A 19,790-nucleotide genomic window follows, 5' to 3' on the forward strand; every position below is an offset into this window, starting at 1 on the left:
TACAATAGGTAGAAAAATCTCCACAATGGAGTGGTTGACTATGAGACAATGGTGCAGCAAGGACTCGCAAGGCAAACGTGTGAAAAAGATTGGATGAAATATTCAAGTTCTGTGAGCTCAATACATGGAGCGATGCTGACTATACATATTTTGAAGAGGCTTTAGAAACCTTTCACAAGTCTTTCGTATCTGTGTGGACAATTCATCACATCATTTATTGCATGGTATAGTTAGTAATTTATGGATATTATGGAAACCTGTTTTCATATGGAGCTTGTGTTGGTCTTCTATGCAGCACATTAGATGCAACCACATGCCCTGGTTGGCTAGGCAACATGAAAGCTTGGCTATTTGGTCTACACAACGCATGGAGAAAACTCACTATCAAGCTCGTACTCGTTATTTCAGCCACACCCGCCATTGAGGTGGTGCAAACAAAGTGTAATGGCTATTGCCCGCATAGAAGCAATAGGCATTATGGGAATGCTTACCCGCAAACTACCTTACATTATGTAAACATCAACACATAGAAATCGGATAGAAGACAGTACACACAGTACACGACACAGAACACCTCCTGCTTCATTCATATGTAATCCGGACACAGAGTTACAACAGCAAATGTAATGGATAACATAAAGGTAGTTACATCAAAGACAGGTATGCCCCCCATATACAACCGTTGCTCCAGCGCAGATCGGGAACGGTGCACACACTCCTCCTGTCACATGATATCTTGTAAAGAACTACCGCCACGGCCGCCGCATATCGCATGACTCCTGATACGCAATGTCCAGACCTCCGCAGGACCGCATGTGCGACTCATGCCGTAACACCTGGCATGCACGGTGGATTGCGCGAACCCACACTCAGCCCCTCCAGTTGGAAGGTTCTGGTTGCTGATCTTCGACCTGTTCTGGTGAAGAGGAAATGTCAATGTAGCCAAAGCCTCTAAAATTTGCAGTATGGGCCCAATAGACCTCATCCAAAAGATGTGGATCTATCTTAGTGTACTCCGGCCAAGGAGCCCAAGGAATAAACTGCGTCGGCAAAGAAATAGACTACGGCACCTGCGGCAAAGGAGCAAGAGGTGTATGTAGAGGATAATAGCGAGAGAGGTATCTATTGAGAGCATACCAAAATGGAGGGCATGGGGGTAGACTGAGGGAGAAAGAGTGAGCCAAAGTCTCCACCAAAAAACACACCCTGCGCCGCTCCTTACTAAATCGACGAATCATTTTCTGCAAACGAGATACATGAGCCTGGGCCTCAGCACAATCCTCTGTAGCTTGTGCCCAATCAGCAATATCAAAACCTTCTGGAACAACACTCTTACCTCTATCAGTGTTGGAGGACTCAGGTTGCTGCATCACAACCTGCTGAGTTGGTGGCTGTGCTCTCACCTCAGCAGATAACCGTGTGCTCCAGCTCTGTAGTTGATTTTCCAAAAAAATGTGGAGATCCTGTTGCATCTCCACTGCCAACGCATCCAAATCATTCATATTGATCATGACATCCTTAGGATGCGAGACTAAGTATAAGGCAAGGCTATGTTGCGTTCGCAATTGAAGCATTTCATCTTGAATAGAAGACACAAACGCAGCATTAGCCCCCCTAAGCGCTTGTATTTCTTCATTCTGCTGGTGAGCCGTTGCAGTCAAATCTTCATTTTGATTGGTCAAATCGGTAATGCGAGCCTACAAAGCCGTCACCTGCGTTTCCAGCTCATTAACTCTACCCTCTGTTGCGGGGGCTGGCCAGGCCGCACGAATAGACTCCGCAAGTCTGCTAAAAAAAGTGCCGCATGCCTGTATTTGGTCAACAGGGTTTGCTACCGTTGCCTCCCATGGTAGCACTGCGGGAATAGTGCCTCCCGTCGACGCAGCCGCATTGGTGGTTCCAGAAGTTTCCGGTTGCGAGGGAATGTCCGCAGCCGGAGAGCCAGTCCTAGGGGGAGTAGCAATTGCCACCCTTTCCTGCATTCGGCGTCTCTAGCGTGCCACCACAGAATCCTCCGGCACATGAGATGCAGTCGTAGGAGGTGGTGTAGAAAACTTCTATTCCTCCCGTCCACGCTTGCGAGTTGCTGGTCCTACAGTGGCCATCTCTTGTGCTTCAGAGGGTACCACTGCAGTCGATGGACCCGACAAATCCTCAGTGCCAACATTCTGTTGTGTTTCTCGCCCAACAAGAACTGCCAAACTCTGGGTTTGCGACAAAGGTGCAACAGTCCCTTGGACCACCAATCTGTCATCTTCAAAATGGCATAGAGGACGCAGGGTGAGAGGAAAAACTTATCTTAAGGGAAAGATCAGTGTCAGTAGCTGTCCGACTTTAGTGTTGGTTGGGGTGTTTCACCCCAACTGTGCCACTACTCTTTGGAATTCTGCCAGCAGTCTCTCTCTGAAAACTGCAGCCCAAGCCACTGGCCCAAGGTTGGTCGAATGTAAAACATTCCTTGCTTTGGTCGAGATGATATAGGTTTTGGCCTGTAGCCAAATTGCCTCGAGAAACCATCTGTACGCATCCCTGGTCGCTACATTTGTTAACCCTGAAAGCTTATACTCATCTTTCACTTTCAATCCAAATTCCTACTCGACATCAGCAACAAAAATCACATGAGATGCTCGCACAACTCCATCGTTGGGCAAACAGAAACACCTGGAAATTCTTTCTGCTGTCAGCTGAATCTGTTGGTTATTCAACTCCACCATATCTCCAATAGCCAGTTGCTCAATCAAACCTGCGGCCTACGGGTGAACAGGTATCCCTTGCCAATCCAAGTTGGCAAACACTCACAGCCGCAAATCTTGCAGCCAGGCATCCACTCGGCGAAGCGCTAACTGCTGGACTGGAGTAAAGGGGATGCATTGCAGGAGAGAAGCCATCATGGCGACGATGAGATGCAGGAGCAGAGAATATTGAGCTAAGGACGCGTGATACATAGAATAAGAGAAGCACAAAAACAATCGTCTGCATGCAGTAACCCTCTCACAATGAGTTCCCAAAATAGGGCGAGCTACGGTGTCGCAACCATCATAGCTCCTTTCCCGCTTTCCAAGATTGCATGCAAAAGAATCCCCAATCATTATTAGGGCGGCTTCCGGCTCTTGTACCACAGCAAAGGGGCACTGAATCGGGGTAGGTGAAACGTAATGGCGCAGTCTGAAACCATTGACCGGTACAGAAATTACCTCCCCCCGCAAATCCGCCAAATAAAAAGATATGGGCCCGCATGCTTGAAAAATCCAGAATGGTCATGACCACCGTAATTTAAGCTTCCCAGCCATCTTTCCGAGGCAGGAATTAAAGACAAGGACCAGCTGTCCCCAAACAAATTGCCGTGCTTTCGGGCGATCCAACCATTTTTTCCTCCTGGACTGCAGATCCTGTAGCACCGCAAAGCTATGCAACCGCTCTTTGTCTAGTTCCTGCAAAACATCCAAACGATAAATAACAGACTCTTCCGGAAGAAGCCGATCCGCAATCAGCATCCGCAGGCTCGGAATCACATGCTCCACTGGGGTGATTGCCTCCATGCCAAATGCCAACTTAAAAGGAGTCAATCCTGTTGCCACTTTATAAGCTGTCCGATAGGCCCATAAGGCGGAAGGAAGTTTCACATCCCAATCTGTTCGATGCATATTCACTAACTTTATTAATATCCAAATCAATTGCTTATTAGTTGATTCTGCTTGCCCATTCGCCTGAGGATAATATGGAGAAGATTTCCTATGCAATACAAAATAAAACCGTAGCATTCTCTCCATCACCTTATTCAAAAAATGACTTCCCCGATCACTAACCAGCTCAATAGGGCAGCCATATCTGGAAAAGATATCCTTATATAAGCACCCAACCACAGAAACTGGAGTATTATCTCTCAAGGGCCATGCCTCCACCCATTTGGTAGCATAATCCGTGGCTGTCAAAATATACTTATTACCCATGTGAGCTGCAAACTGGTTTAAAAGGTCCAACAAAATCCAAACCCCAATTTTGAAAAGGCTCCAAGGGCAAAACCGGCTGAAAAGGCATTCTGGACCGTTTGGTAGGTTGCCCCATCCGTTGACACACATCACACTATTGCACATAATTTCTCACATCCTGAAATAATGTAGGCCACCATAATCTGGATTGGAGAACCTTCGAGCCGTGATTAATGCTGCAAAGTGGCCTCCTGCAATACCGGTATGGACTTCCTCCAAAACCGCTTCCTGCTCCTATGGTAGCACACATGTGAGTAATACATCCGCCACCGTACGATAATAGAGCTTCCCCATAATAATCTCAAAATTCCCGCTTCTGATAGCCATACGTTTCCTCTGATGGCTGGACAAGAAGGAAGGCATTTCGCCACTGTCGAGAAAATGAAACATCTCCTCATACCATGTCCATGGGATGCTAGGGATGACCCTTGCTTGTTGTTGCGGAACTGCGGTATCCTCTGTAACCACACCTATTAGAAATAGAGACGCATCCGGAAATTCATCAACTACACCCGTCGGCGGCTCACCGGAATCTAACCTGGATAGGTAGTCAGCCACCGCATGCTGAGCTCCTGGACGATGTATGACCTCAAAGTCAAATTCCTGCAGCAAAAGCACCCATCTGGCCAATCTTTCCATCAAATTCTGTTGACGTACCAGGTCTAAAAGAGCCAAATGGTCCACATGAAAGAAAAACCGTCGGCCCAACAGATAGTGCCGGAATTTCTTCACTGAATAAATCATCCCTAAACATTCCCTTTCCGTTACTGAATAATTCCTTTCTGTGGATGATAATCGTATGCTGGCATAATAGACAGGTCAGAACCATCCTTGACTTTGTTCGTGCATTAGCACACTGCTAATAGCTCGATCTGAAGCATCCACAAACACATGAAAATCCTGACCCCAATTCGGAGGAAGCATAATTGGAGCTTTGGATAGCTGAAGTTTTAATCTCCGAAAAGCTAGATCACATTCCTGCGTCCATTCAAAATCTATAGCATGTGCTGCCTGAGTAATCAGGATTGCCAAATGCGCGACAAACCGCAAATGCCTCCCATGCCAACGGGCTTGACCCAGGAAACCCTGACACTGTTTCTGGTTCATGGGTGGAGGTGCTTCCATAATTGCGGCTATTTTATCCGGATCCACAGAAATACCATCTTCGAAAATTATATGCCCCAATAGCGTGCCACTGCGAACAGCAAATGCACACTTTAAAGGATTCAAACTGAATTTTACTTCTCTGCATTTCATAAAGCATAACCGTAATTGCTTCAAGTGCTCTAATTGCGCTCCAAAAACACTGAGATCATCCATAAAAATTCTCATAAAATCCGTCAAATAAGGACCAAAAATTTGAAACATATCCCTTTGAAAAGTTGAAGGCGCATTCCGCAATCCGAACCACATCACTGTGCAAGCAAACACACCCCATGCGGTAATAAAAGCTGTTTTTGGTTGATCCCGCAATGCCATTCTTATTTGGTTATATCCACTAAACCCATCCAAAAAAGTATACATCTCGTGTCCTGCTACATCATCCAAAATGGAATCCAGGAATGGAAAAGGAAAAGGATCTGGAATAGTAGCCGCATTCAATTTCCGATAATTCACAAAAATTCGGATTTGCTTGTTTTTTTTTGGTACAACCACAATTGGAGAAATCCACTCCGGATTATCAATAGGAGAAATAAAACCCACCTCCAAAAGACGATCAATTTCTATCTTAACTTGCTTTGCCACATTCGGATTCATCCTATATAAGTGTTGCTTCACTGGCACCGCATCCGGTTTCAGATTTATCGTATGCTGATAAAACTTAGGATCCAATCCCTGTATATCCGCATATTCCCATGCGAAAACATCCTTAAATTCTGTCAGCAACTTAATCAAATCACCTCTGAAACTTGCCTCAAGCTGCTTATTAATGTAGATGGGCTGCGACTCCGCTTGCTCCCCAAGAAATACCTTCTCCAATTCATCTTCTTTAACCCTTGTAATTTTCTCCATCTGCGTCTCAAACGCTCGTTCTTGCTGAATAACATCCTCTAATGATTCAGGACTTGGAAACACCTATTGTTTCTCCCCTATTACTACTGGAGTTCCTGAAGCCCCCACCAAGTTCCCCTTTGGAACCAGAGAAATATCCGCTAGATATAAAGAAACCAAATCCGGATTAGCTTTCAGAAATTGCTCCTCTTCATCCTCTTCTAATCCTTCCACCATATTTACTGTTTCTGCTATCACTGGCCATGCTGCCTGAACTGGTTTTCTGCATGTTCCCAAAATCACCCGCACTTTCCTTCTACCCTTCTTTACTGTAAGCATATTTGCTTCCCAATTATGCTTTACCCTCGCTTGTCGTAACCAGGGTCTCTCCAAGATAATGTGATAATCCTGATTATGATCCTCAATATTCAAGACTACTAAGGAAACGGCAAAAGATAAGCCCGCCACATCCAAGACAATGCCCCGAAGTAACCCCACTGGTTGCACTCTTCTTTGATCTGCCATGCGGACTACAAAGGGTGCAGGCTCCCAATCACTGAGTCCAAAACGCTCACAAGCTGCTTGAGTAATAATGTTTACTCCCGCTCCTCCATCTAATAGTACCTTGTCAATGTATGTTCCATGGTATCTAACTGAAAGCTCCGAAATACGGGTATCCGTGATCCTATTTGCCGGCAACGGGGCTGAATCATCCTCCTCGCTTTCAACTTTCCCAATGGCGACTTCTCTCAGCTCTGTGGATGTTTGTCACAGCAATGCATTATGAAAATTCGGGACCGATTTCAGTAATGAACCCAGAGGTACTTGTATTGGCGACGTGAGGACCTCTTTCCAAACTGAATTCCAATCCTCTTCTTCTCTAATATCATCCTTATTTCCAGCTTTTCCTTCCTTTATTTCCGGGCCCATGGTCGATGGTCCTGATGATTTCAATGGGGGTGCAGATTGTGGCAACCAGGACACAGTCTTTTTCCGCACTTCTTCCTGAGCCGTCCAATCCGGAATCTTTACATCGGGTGTTGGAACCACATTTTTACCCGATCGCGTGATTAATGAAACCACTGGATCAGACTCCTCTAATCCTTCAATCTGAACCATAGCCACACTAGGTTGTTTCCCTGCAGCGCGTTCCTGCTTCTTCCGATCATATTCCATAGCTTCAGTACACTCGGATCACCAGTGTCCATCCCCTAAACAGAAAAGGTATGTATTGGGGCGATTAGGATCTCGGCCACCTCTTCTGCGACCTCGTCCTCCCCCTTGACCCTGTCCTCCTGCTTGACCTTGCAAAGGCGTCTCTGATGTATGAGCATGAGCCATCGCCACAGCAGGCTCTTGTCCCTGCCCTATCTGTGGTTGTTGCCATGTAGAAGAGTCTCCTCGACTTCGACGACCCCGACCATTGAAATAACATTCCACTGTATTATGAGTATTGGTCGTGCAAATCGCACACCACTTCTGATTCATTGCGCACTCATGAGCAGCATGGCCCAAATTCCGACACTGGGTACACCATAGTTCCTTCAGACTTTTAGCCACCGTAGTAGATTCTGACGAACCAGATAAAACACCTTTCCCGTGACGCTGGGATTTTTTCCGAGGTATCTCTTCCGACTCTTTCCCCGAATCGCTGCTGCCTGAGTCTGAGGAGTCTGATGTTGCGGACTCCGACTCCGAACTATCACTGCCGTTGTCTTGCGACTTTCGATGAGATTTCTTGCTGTCTTTTTTCTTTGATTTCTTTGGGGATTCCGTATCCTCTAAAGCTTCTCCTGCTACTACAGTCCTAGCAATTACATTATCCAGTGGAGTAGTTACCTTATCCACTGTTTCCATAGCAGTTCTGAGATCCTTGTTGAGCCCCCACAAAAAATAATCATTCAGCACTTCTGTTGTCGGCCTTTGTGCCTGAGGTACTCTTTGCAAAAGCATCCGAAACTTTGCAGTGTAATCGTCCACTGGCAATGACTTTGCAACGTAATCGTCCACTGGCAATGACTTCTGCCGCAGCGTTCGAAGCTTTTCCAAATGTTGAGGGACTATCTTTTCCGTTCTAAACCTTCGTAAGAATGCTCTAGATCCTTCAACATATGTCTGAAAATGATCATCAGGGTATTCGGACAACCATTTCATAGCTTTCCCCGAGAGTGTAGATTCAAACACTGATTGTTGATGGAGAGGAATCACCACCCCGGGATGATTCAGTCCATAAGCTTTATTGAATTGGCACAAATGTGCATCAGGGTCTTCTCTCGAAAGACCTCGGAACCGACTATACTTAATCTGAGGATGTGTCATCATCCCTTGCCCAACTGTACCTCCTCCCAGAAAAAGCTGTCGAGTACTAGGAGGTGGGGACAGTGGCGGAGACACCCCCGGACTGCTTACCGGAGACGGTGGTGGAGCAACCTGTGTGGGTGAGGGTGAATGTACAAAAGGAGGACATGACTCACTGCATGTAGTATGCCTCGCCCGCCGCAACCGCCTACCACGCATCGAGCTTGGTGATGGAGATACAGATTCATTAGCCTGTGGTGAAGAAAAGACAAATTCATCCGAACCGCCTCTCCTCCGACATCTTCCTACAATTGGAACCATAGGGTCAGGCGGACCCTGCGACCTAGTGCGCATGCATATTCATCGCAGGTCGTCCATCACTCATCGTGGTCACCAGATGTAATGGCTATTGCCCTCACAGGAGCAATAGGCATTACGGGAATGATTACCCGCAAACTACCTTACATTATGTGAACATCAGCACATAGAAATAGATAGAAGATAGTACACAGTACATGACACAGAACACATCTTGCTTCATTCATATGTAATCCGGACACAGAGTTACAACAGCAGATGTAATGGATAACATAAAGGTAGTTACATCAAAGACAGGTATGCCCCCCATATACAACTGCTGCTCTAGCGCAGATTGGGAACGGTGCACACACTCCTCCTGTCCCATGATATCTTGTAAAGAACTGCCATCACGGCCACCGCATACCGCATGACTCCTGATCCGCAATGTCCAGACCTCCGCAAGACCGCAGGACCGCATGTGCGACTCATGCCGTAACACAAAGCCAATGGCTTGGAGGAACTACATCAATGAACTTATCGCAAACTTATGCACAAGTCACACCTCAAGGAACAATTCAGAGATAGTCAGATTGGTCAAGCAGTGAGATTGGCAAGAAAATGATAAAGGAAGGAAATACGGGAGGCATTGTCTATCGCAATATGATATACAGAGTGGCGGCTAAAAAAAGAACGCATGCAAAAGATTTGGACTACTCCGTCACAAGTTGTTTAAGAGCTCTTAAACATAGCAAGTCCCTACAAGAACTCTTTGTATCAGATGTAATCTCTCTTTTCATCATTGCTGTTAATTTTACAACAAACGGAAAAAACAAGAAAAAAGATGTAATCCTTTTTTCTACAATACAAATATATATTGAAGCTTGTTCATCACTCTTCCTTGGGAAATGTTACAAAGTATTCTGGGATTTTGGCCCCGTGTGAGTGATCCTCCTCCTCTTGCCTTTGTCTCTTGATAAAAACAAAATGATCAGCTTCTGTTGTCAACAACACATTCAAGTCGGACACTATTGTCTCAGTCTCTACTTCAACATAGGTAGTTTCATTTGTAGTAGCAAGGACTGACCACTTATTGCCAATTAGAGCATGCTTGTCATGCACCAATAATTGGTCAGGGTCAGTGAATCCACATGCTAGACCTTATTCTGCTTGTGCCAAAAAATAGCGACTTCGCAATCCATACACGCCCGGGCCTTGATCGAACATTGTCAATGCTGCTTGCTTCTCCAAAAGCATAATCTTATCTGCATTTCATCTGATGAGGGTGCCTCCTAGGTATCTAGATAGGGTCTTCAAGGTCATCAGAGGTAGCTCAATGTTATCATTGGAGAAGGACGAATGGGAGACCAGAAAACTTGGATAGCTCAAATTCTTCAAATATTGGCGGAGGCATGAATTATTTCCTAAGTCTCCCATGCCTCGCTTGCAAGGATGAGGGATGAAGTTATCTTCATAAACAACCAACTGCGAGCAATTAATAGCAAGGATTATTACATATAAAAGAAGTGTTAATCCTTACATAAATACAAAAGGAAAGAAAACTTCACCATTTGATTTTCATATTCCTTAAGTAGTGCCTCGATCCATAAATTGATGGCACTGTCCATGTTGGGTGGCGCCCTGGATGTTGAGGCCAATGAGGACATCGATGAATTGGTTTTTCCCATGTTTGTTATTTCTAGCTTTTCTTGCGCTGCCTTGAACTCCTCTTCCGCTGGATGTGTTGCCTCACACCATGCTACATCATTGTAGATCATTGCAAGTGCACTTACTGGATCTACACACTCACCTTCAGACACATGGGCATCTATTTAGCGTGCTCAGGGTCTATGATGGCATCATCCTTTTCTAGTGTTTCCACCACTATGGTGAGGCAATAGTCTCTAACAAGTCTCAAATATCCATGATGTCATTGAGAATTACATACTACAAATCACCAATCGGGATGGTAAGAAGGACACTTGTAGGAAAAGAGCCTTTTGGAAGCTGTACGCCATCAAAAACCTATAAGGCTCCACTTCTATGAGGCACCAACTTGTCACCTTGACACACGGACCACTCGCCTCCTCTGCTACATCCACATGCTCTCCCAAAGTAATGTGCAAGTATAGAATGCACCCTGCATAGTATTCAGCCATCTGGCATTTGCAGTTATGCAGGGTGCATTTGATGTCATTTCTTCGCATATGCATCGGAAGCTTCAACCAGCTCCTTGAGAAAATATGTTTCTTTGAGGGATCGGAACTTATGTCCTTTGTATGCACAAAGTGTATTCCTTGCATCTCAACTATTTTGCCAGCAGTTTGTTGTTGTTGCAGGTGTGCTCAAATGCAAGAAGTAATGGCCAAAAATTATCCACTCTTGCAATAAGAACTCCAGATGGATTTTGGGGTTTCTTACGGGCCCGCAACGCTCTTTGTCTTTCCTAGCAGGCCCATCAAGAAACTCCAAAAGCCCATCATGCTTTTGGTGGGTAGTATCAGGTCACCATTCACCATCTTAAATGTGATCATGTAAAGTGTAATTATGTGAATATGATAATAACAGATTGTAATTACGAAAAAATTCATGTGAACACGTGATTATTGAATAACTGTCATGTGATAATTCCACTTGAGTGAAGAGTTATGGTCAAAATACATCTTGCTACTTCAATGGCAATATTTTGAACCCTAGACTCCTTGGAGAGCCACTGTATAGACTTGTTGGATTGGGAAACCTGCTTAGTCAAATCAAGACATTGATTAGACATGTTTATAAATGTATTGAGATCATTGTTATCATTTCATGAGTGTGAGTTATGATTTCTTTTTGCACGAGATTACTTATACATGTAGCGGTGCTTCAAAGGAGAGGTACCATATGGATTCCTGGGATTCATGTGAGAAAGTGAACATACCTCTTCCATTTGCCTATATGATTAAATTAGAATTATGGTTTATGTTTTTTTGCCACCTGTTGGTATTTGGAATTCTTTCAAAGTTGGGTTCATGGATGGAGGCAAAGCAGCCTCGACTTATGTCTCGCTCAGGTAAGATGGAGGTGTTCTAGATTGGTCTTGACAAAGTGAAATTCTCTCTATCTATAATAGAAGCAAATGTGGATGGGTGATCCCACACATGGTTGGTGCTTCTACTTAGCTATTTATGGTTTTAAAGTTATGGTATACCCAATTTTTGATAGCATAAATATATGGTTTTTGTGTTTCATTTAGATGGAGCCTTAAAAGATTCTCTTTTGTCATCTATGCACTCTATTTTACCCCCCCCCCCCCCCTTCCCCCCCCGCCCCTCTGCAAATACAGTGTGCACATATATTCACCCTCCACTTGGGTCATAAGCTTTCATTCATACACATTCAGGGGTAGCACTAATTGCTAGGTACCTCTGGATGCAGTCCGCTGGCTCATGGATTGAACTCCATGCTAGGTTGGGTGCTGCTTAGAACTATTTGAAGCAATGTGGCGGATGATATTGAATATCCTTGATGATTCTATTGTTCAAAATCCGTGACATACCTATGGACATCTATTTTCATTGATGGCCAATGCATGCTTAACCATTTTAGCCTCTTAATACTATGAATTTTTGCAAAATGCATGGCTCTTATCATTTGTAAGCTTTGCCCTAGTAGAAACTTTGTTTCCAAGGTTCTCTATATAATTGCAAAACTGCATCAGGACACTTTTTGTATAACCTACCCACTTGAAATTTGTACATAGCATATTGCTATATGACTCTAGGGGCTAGGGGAAGTGGAATCTATGTGTCAAACTATGCTATGGTTGTAAGAGTCACCAATTCTCATAACACCTAGGTATCACTGCCACCAAGAACAAATAAAAATCTCATACATCATTATCTACCCCTTGAGGTGCTTCTCTTGATGTAATGCGAGATAGGTGATTAGCTCTATTACTTGTTGCACCCTTCTTTATCAATATAGTCCAAAGTCAAACTCCAAAGAAACACACTATGCTGCGAGTATTGTACATTTTTTATTTACCAAGAAGAATAAGGCTTGATGATCCAAGAATGTGAACTTTTTTTCCAAAGAGAGAATGCCAAAATTTCTCTATAACATACATCATATCAAGTCCTTCTCTCTCAGGAGTTGTATGGTTCTTTTACATCAACGATCTATTCACAAAGAAGATTGGAAAATCCCGTGTACCCTAACCAATGGAAAATTTGGATGCATCTACATGCACATGAAATATTTTTTCCAATTCGATGGCTTTAAAATTGGTGTTGATAGCAAAGAATTATCTTTTGAAATAAATTTTCACACTCATCAGTTCAGATGAAGTTGATTATGAAGCCATAAAGTGTCTTAGCTACTACAACATCATGCATGTAGATAAATGTGTGATAATGTCCACAATGTCCCATGAATGCTTGAACTTCATGATTCGTGGTTTCTCTAGCTAATTCTGTGATGGCCTTGATCTTATCTAGATCTATCAAGATCCCATCTTGGGCACTATGTCACAAAATGTTTTGTTGCCTAATGATGAATACACACTTTTCGGTAAACAAATCCTATATAATCAACATTTTTCAATGACCATTTGTAGATTACCAACATGATGTCTTTGCAAAGAAGAGGGAACATAGAGATTATCCATGTAAAATTCCAAGAATATTCTTAGATCACTAGAGGATTACACGGGGGTGTTATTGAAATTCCTCTCTTGTGGGTCATTGAAGAGTCTCAAGTTACTTTTATAAGGCAATTGTGTGATGGGTTTATTTAAAGACTTCCTTCATATGTAGTCTTTGACAGTGCATCCAAATTATGTCGTTGATAGGAAACAATTCTGGGAGGAGCTTATTTGTCTGAAGAAGCATTTGATCTAACTGGGAAACTTCACATGGTAGAATCCCTAGAAAATAGGTTTTTAATTAGGCTATATAAAAATATTCCTGGTCCATTTTAAAATCCCCAATTGGACATGCAGATTATAGGTATGGAAGGGCAATCTACATGGCAAAACTGTAGTAGAGGTAATCTTGCTCGTGAAGCTACATTTTGGTAGATGTTATGTTTCAATGTCTTAGATATTTAGCTATTTATATATTTTATCTACAAAAATATCTCCACTTCAGAATCCTCTAACTCCCAAGACCATGTACAAAAATATAAAATTTCTAAGCTAAGGGAGCAGTTGAGTGTTAAGGAATATCTAGCACTTCATCATGAAAACACCTTCTTTACAGAGACTAGTGGGCTAGAAAGGTAGATAGACCTTCTAAAGAGATGTTCAAAAGATAGATAGGCCTTCTAAAGAGATGTTCAAAATCCTTAGTAAAAATCAGGTCCATAACGATATCCCTTTCTTCACCATCAGTGATGGTATAGCTACTAGTGATGATGAGGAAAAGCCTACAGCTAAACAATATGCACTTTTTAAACATCTTCAATTCTAAGTAAATATATTCTCTAAAAATCTTAGAGGCTCGAGACTAAGTTTGGCAACAAAAGAAATCATTCATCCCCAAGATTATAGGGATTTTGCATACCAACCCTCTCATTGTCTGACATCAAGCTTGCTATAGAAGGTCTCAAAACAAGAAAGAAACTAGGTATTGACGATCTTCCTCTTGAAATCTTCCACACATTCAAAGAAATCCAAGCTCCAGTCTTACTCTAGAATGGGAAGAGGCTCTCAAATACAAGCTCTACCTATCTCCGTCAATAAAGACACAATCAAAATGCACCACAAGAGAGGTATTAAGGCTGATTTGAATAAGTAGAGACCCTTACAATGCTTACAACAGCCTTTAAATGTTTTTCCAAAGTAGTATCTAATTGGATAACCTCCGTCCTTCAAGGAAGAATACTTTTGGAAGCTGTGATCTCTCTTTGTGAAGGCAACGAGCATGTTGAGGACATTGATTATGATTCTCTGTTTGTTATAATTGACATTGAGAAGCATATGATAATTTGGAATGGTATGTCATCATGTAGAGTTTAATTACTTCATATGGGTTGCGGTCCAAGTATGTTCCTGCATGTTACTACTTTATTTGAGCAAAGATCTCCATCAACAATGTATTATTTGAATCCTTTGTCCTTAGTAGGTCAATGCACCAAGGTTTTCACTCAACCCCTCTCCTCTTAGTAGTGGTAGTATATGGGTCACAATTGCCTTAGCAATGAAAAAAATGGCAGAGGGAATGATCAAGGGAGTTCCTCTTCTCTATTTTGATAAAAACAATCTTGTCACAATTTGTCAATGGCATAAACATACTTTTGAGCAATGATGACTCTTAATTCCACAAGTTTGGAGCATGCCCAATACCTTCTACCTAGCTTCAATCTCCAAGGCTAACCATGAAAAAGCTAGAAATAGGTCTTCTTACTCCTCCATCCCTCAATGGATTTCTGACCAAGGATGAAACTATCAAAGAAGGCGGTAAGACTCCCTGGAATCCATTTAGGCTTCAAGGTAACCTTGAAGAAAAGATGGGAATGGGTTATCCCTAGGGGATTCACTATGTGGGTGGAAGCATGAGTGGGTGGACACAATAGCTGTGTCCGGGACATCAATTTTAGGAGAGTGAGGAAGCTAGTAATTATCGTCCTTTGAAACATTAAAATATATTTTTTGGGACTACTATATTTTAGAACGTGGTCAGACTCACGAAGTACAATTTCATTGTGGCAAGTGATTTTTTGAACGTGGTGACATAACGACCATCCCGCACTCTGTAGCGTCTGTGTTCTCGCAACTATGGAACATTGCTCTCTCTCTCTCTCTGTCTGTCTATAGCTTTGTTTATATTTATCTCTCTCTTTCTCTCTCTGTACAGCTCTGTGTATTGCTCTCTCTCTCTCTACAGCTCTGTGTATTTCTCTCTCTCTCTCTCTCTCTCTCTCTCTCTCTCTCTCTCTCTCTCTCTCTCTCTCTCTCTCTCTCTCTCTCTCTCTCTCTCTCTCTCTCTCTCTCTCTCTCTCTCTCTCTCTCTCTCTCTCTCTCTCTCTCTCTCTCTCTGCAGCTCTTTCTGTATTGCTCTCTCACTCTCTCCAAGCATCTTTCTTCTGCTTTGTAGGTGAGTAGAACTCATGGTGGAACTTGCATCTTTGGAAGGGGAGGATAAGGAGCAGGTGCCTTGCCATTATATCTGTTTCTCTCCCTCTCTTTTTAAATGTTGTGCTTTGGGAAGGCCTGTTTTAAATGCACTTGCTATGTTTGGGGTGGGAGTGAGGGCAAAATTCGAGGAGATATGTACATACGGTCAGTCACACAATCTGTAGTATCTAATTTATTCATAGTTGTTGCCTTGTATTGTAAAATCTGGGAGGTATGTACACATGCTTAGTCACACAATTGGTGGTTATTATCTACACGACCTAGGATATTACGATTGTTTTTAATTTATCTACGGTTGTTACATTGTATTGTATCGCTGAGAAGGAGGCACTCAATGTAGATAGTAAGCATAGAACACCACGTGGTGGTCTAGAGAAACATTCATGACATCAACACAATGAAATGAAACAAATAGCTATAGAAGTGAGAATCCTTTAGATGTCAGTTTCTCTCTTCGGGGTTCCCATTCCCTGCATTCCCCATGACAATTTGATCCTCGCAATACTTGCTGTTTATGTCATGATAGCTCATTATTTCATCCGAAATTTTTTTGGGTTCCTATTTGCTTTTGTAGCACTTTTTTCCGTGAATCTGAAGATGCCTTGGTGGGCTGTTTCCCTAAAGTATCTATTTGATTATGACTGCACTATCTAAAGCTTCTTGTAGCTTAGTTGATGATTGTAAATAAGTCACTGTGTTATGTTTTTTTATGGTTGGTTCATTCCAGAACTTGAAGCAGGCAATGGTGATCAGGGAATATAAAGCTTTCCGCAAGAGAGAACAAAGAGCCCGATTGAAGAGAAGAGCAGATGTAGGTTTGGTTGTTGAAAGAGAAGGGAATGAAGCAGCCGAAGGAATAGAAGACTTAACAAAGGCACAGGGCTGTGCAAAAATCATCAAGAATGAAAAAAGAGCAAAGATAGCGAAAGGGATTGCACGATATGTACTTCAAAGCACAAGTGGAATGGACATGGACACCAAGAAAGACATCTTCAATCGGATGGTTCAGCACCCTTCACTGCAAGATATCCAAAACGACAAAGCATCAACACCCTGTTTTGCAAATACACTGATAGGAGATATTCAGAACACACTTCAAGACTTGAAGAGGCCACAAACTGAAGATGAGATGTTCCTCAAGAGGTCTAACATGATGATGCTTTTGAACTCAAAAAACCCAGAGGAGGCATAAGGCCTTAATGTTAATGTTTTCTCCAAGCTACTTTCTATTCATAGAAGGAACTTGTATGGAGCCAAGAATCGGCTACTCCAACAAACTGAGAAGACCACTTTGTCCTTTGCCACATGTCATCGGAGTCTTCAAAAAAGTCGCATACCTGAAGAGGTCAAGGAGCTAATAGTCAATTTTTGGATGCTTGAGACTCGTGTATCCCCCAACAAAAAAGACATATGTCAAAAGAGAATTGGTTGGAAGGAGTATATCGAACATCCCATCCATTTATTGGAAGTATCACAGGTATGGAAGAAAGTGTATGCCATGTAGTGGCTTTTTGTATTTGTTAGATACTCTTGCCAGGTAGAAGCTTTTCGACTGCACAGCTATTTGAATTACTTACATAACTATTGCCAGGGTTTTACCAATTATGTGTTTCATGGCTATTCGTTATAGTTATTCTTTGGCAATGGATAGTTAATAGCTGTCAAATTTTGGCTGGTAGCTATCCGTGTTTTATAGATAACTCTTGCCACACTAATAGCTATCAAATGCAGTTTACTTCATAGCCACCCACTAGCTATGTTGTACCATCTTATAACTAGTCAAATGTATGTCGTAGTTGTTCACTATATTGGCCAATTGATAGCCGTCAAAGTTTGACCTGTAGCTATGTGTTGTTACATAACTTCTCCCAGGCTATTTGATTGGTATTGATATTGATAGCCAATAATGACTATTTTTGTAATTACCTACTTGTTAATAGTGATAGATACTAATAACTGTTCTGTTATTAGCAATTGTGTAATAGCTATTGATTAGGTATTTTCCTTAGGTGAAACTATTTTATAGCTAGTGATTTCTATAAAATATCTCTTGATAGCTCTTTGATAGCAATTGATAGCTGTTCATGGCTTGTGATTGCTATATTTGCTTTTTAATAGGTAATCAATAGATATTTTATAGCTAGTCAATGACATTCTATAGCTAGTGACGACTATTGATAGCTAATAATCAAGTATTTTCTTTAGAATGAGGTATTTCATAGCTAGTTAGAGGTATTTGATAGCTATTCATGGCTAGTGACTGCTATTTCATAGCTAGTGTTTGCTATTTGAAAGATATTTTATATGTAGTAATTGCTATTTGATAGCTATTGGTAGCTCTTTGATAGCTACCGATAGCTATTCATAGCTAGCAATTGCTATTTTATAGCCATTTATTGGTATTTAATAGCTAAATAATAGATGTTTCATAGCCGATGATTGCCATTTTATAGCTAGTGATCGCTATCAATAGCTAATAATCAAGTATTTTCTTTAGTTAAAGCTATTTCATAGCTAGTGATTGTTGTTTGATAGCTATTGATAGCTGTTCATAGCTAGTGCTTCTTGTTTCATAGCTATTGATAGCTATTTGATAGATATCTCATAGCTAGTGTTTGCTGCTATTTCATAGCCAAAGCTATTCCATAGCTAGTGATTGCTACACGATAGCTACTAGAACAGCTCTTTGATAACTATAATAGCTAATGATAGCTATTTCATAGCTACTGTTTACTATTTGATAGCTATTTTATAGATAGTAATTGCTGTGAGATAGCTATTGATGTTCATAACTACTATTTGATAGCTATTAATACCTCTTTGGTAGCTCTTTGGTAACTGCTATTTGATAGCTTTTCCCAGCTAGTGGTTGTTTCATAGCTATTGACTGCTATTGGATAGCTATTGATAGCTAGCTATTGGCAGTTATTCATAGATAGTGCTTGTTTTATAGCTATTGATAGATTTTTGATAGATATATCATAGCTAGTGTTTGCTATTTCATAGCCAAGGCTACTTTATCGCTAGTGATTGCTACTCGATAGCTAATAATAGCTCTTTGATAACTATAATAGATTTTCATAGCTAGTGATTGTTATTTTATAGCTAGTGTTTAGTGATTGCTATGTGGTTTCTATTGGTAGCTCTTTGATAGCTATTGACAAATCTTTAATAGCTGTTTATAGCTGGTAATAGCTACATCTCAACTAATGATAGCGTTTCTTAGATATTTCAGAGCTAGTTATAGCTATTGATTTTGATAACTGCCATTTGATAACTATTGGTAGCTCTCTGATAGCTATTGATAGTAATAGCTATTGATAGTGAATGATCAGGTTTTGGTTTAGGTGAAAGGTAATTTATAGTTAGTGATTGTATATGAAAGCTACTAGTAGCTGTTTGATAGCTTTTGATAGCTATTTATAGCTAGTGATTTCTACTTTATGGGTATTTGATAGATAATGATAGCTTTTTTCTATAGATATTTATAGCTAGTGATTTTTATTTCATAGCTTTTGATAGCTATTAATAGCTAGCTTACTATTGATAGCTAATGGGTAGCTTTGACACATGATTTCTTTGTCATTCAAGCTTTCTTGTTGTGGAATGCAGGTTGAGCTCTACCAACATTTCAAGGATGCCAATCCGGATGTAGCAATCCAGCTTCGTGCTTTTGAATCAGAGAAGCCCTACTTTGTGCGAAAGCTAAAGGATAGGCTGACATGTTGTTGTATTTACCATGTGAAAATTTCATATTTGAAGGAGGCTGTAAATCATATGCGTAGTCAAGCATTTGGAATGCATGGTGGGTTGTGCAAATGTGCACGCATTGTGTGCAATGATTCATCATTTGCAGGAACATGTGTTGCTACAAAGTGCAATGTGAAGAGCATTTCAAAGTTTATAGATTCTCTATTGTGTCCCAAGCAAGTTGGCTCTACCTACCATGGTCTAGAATGCCACATGGGTCAATGTAAAAAATGTGGGGCAGAGAAATTTGTATGTTGTCCATAGGAGCTGCTAAAGGATGCAAGAACCATCAAAGTCAAAGTATTTAAGGATGTGGAAACAGGCAAATGTGAAGGTGGAAAGAATAA

At 41.7% G+C, this 19,790-nt stretch overlaps 1 pseudogene; it reads left to right on the forward strand.

The window, feature by feature from the left end:
- The first annotated feature begins 16,402 nt into the window (after window positions 1-16,402).
- On the forward strand, window positions 16,403-16,893 carry LOC147459249 (uncharacterized; annotated as a pseudogene).
- The last annotated feature ends 2,897 nt before the right edge of the window (window positions 16,894-19,790 follow it).

This window comes from Adiantum capillus-veneris, chromosome 4, assembly GCF_014529385.1.
Source record: "Adiantum capillus-veneris isolate H3 chromosome 4, ASM1452938v2, whole genome shotgun sequence".
Lineage (NCBI taxonomy): Eukaryota > Viridiplantae > Streptophyta > Polypodiopsida > Polypodiales > Pteridaceae > Adiantum > Adiantum capillus-veneris.